At 59.8% G+C, this 433-nt stretch overlaps 1 protein-coding gene across 1 annotated transcript in view; it reads left to right on the top strand.

Moving 5' to 3' along the window:
- Positions 1-433, top strand: part of RGS16 (regulator of G-protein signaling 16) — a 3,909-nt gene that overhangs the window by 347 nt on the left and 3,129 nt on the right. The window lies entirely within an intron of this gene.

The raw sequence follows: 433 nt of genomic DNA, 5'->3' as shown, positions 1-433 counted from the left end.
CCAAGGGTCGTTTCTCTGCCTCCATCTCTGCAGAACTTGCTGCAGGTTGGCAGCAGCAGGGACTATTTTTGTCAACATGGTCAAAATGTTAAGTTACGTGTTGCTCCTCCTGCTAAACACGGCTACAAAGCCCCGTGCTGCCGCCTTGCCATTTAAACACTTAATTTTGTAAGAGTGCCTCGGGATGCCGGAGCAAGCTACTCCACACAAATAGCAGCAGGGCGGCGCGCCGCCCTGGGGAGAGGAGCCGAATTAGCAGCAGCTCTTGCTGTATTGCCGCAGAGACCTCCGGCAGGGAGGTGCCACCTCTGCAGAGCTGCGGTGACGGGCAGCGGTGTCCCAGGCTCTCCCGGAGCAGACGCTGGCACGGGAGCATCGTGCTGCCACCAGCCTGGAAGGCATGGGGGAGGTGGATGGTGCCACCGGGGGGCGT

Source organism: Mesitornis unicolor, unplaced genomic scaffold, assembly GCF_000695765.1.
Source record: "Mesitornis unicolor isolate BGI_N332 unplaced genomic scaffold, ASM69576v1 scaffold8381, whole genome shotgun sequence".
Classification (NCBI taxonomy): Eukaryota; Metazoa; Chordata; class Aves; order Mesitornithiformes; family Mesitornithidae; genus Mesitornis; species Mesitornis unicolor.
This window is presented reverse-complemented; position numbering and strand designations above follow the sequence as displayed.